This window comes from Camelus dromedarius, chromosome 31, assembly GCF_036321535.1.
Source record: "Camelus dromedarius isolate mCamDro1 chromosome 31, mCamDro1.pat, whole genome shotgun sequence".
NCBI lineage: Eukaryota > Metazoa > Chordata > Mammalia > Artiodactyla > Camelidae > Camelus > Camelus dromedarius.
In genome coordinates, this window is record NC_087466.1 from 17,143,014 (window position 1) to 17,143,762 (window position 749).

Sequence of the window (749 nt, forward strand, 5' to 3'; positions counted from 1 at the left end):
TGATTCTGCCCGTGTGAAATCTGTGTCTCTCTGACGTCTGCTTGGGAGCTTGTACCTGAATGATCCAAGCAAAAATAGCTGAACCGGACACAGAACAGGGGAAATTCTCTGAATTTGGAGGCGTGGGGTCAGAGAAGACCCAAGCACACAATTCTTTTGCAAACTAAAAGCAGTCAGTGTCTACACCTGAGCCATTTTTCCAGGCCCTACACCAAGCTGAGGCTGTTTCATGTTTGGAAACTGCCACAGGTGTGACTTGTTAGGACCCACTGGGTGAGATCAAGCCCTGAAGCGACTTTCCCCTCCCTGCTTGCTCGGTGAGGTTGTCCTCATCCAAAGGGCTAAGAAACTGATTCAAACAGCCAGCCAGTAGAGTATGGAGAACTTGGCAAGTCGCAAAGAACCACCTTCTGTCATCACTTGGAAACCCCTCTTCTAGTGCAGTCGGGATCCACAAGCTACAAAATAACCCGTAAGATTTGGCTGCTGCGCACGGTGCCACGTTGCTGGTGGCAGATTTTGGCTTGTTGTGATCAAGTCCATGGGCTTATCTCAAAAAGGAAAGTCACTCTTACAACATTTGAGGAAAGTTACTCTGTTTTCTCCAGGATAATGCTGATTTAACTGTCGCAGTGAATCTGCTGTGTAACTTCCTTCCTGGCAGCAGAGGAGAAATTTTTCAGGAATTTCTTAGGACCCAGCTCCTGCTCTTTAATTGTGCTGGGGGGCATCTAAACAACCCAGAGACC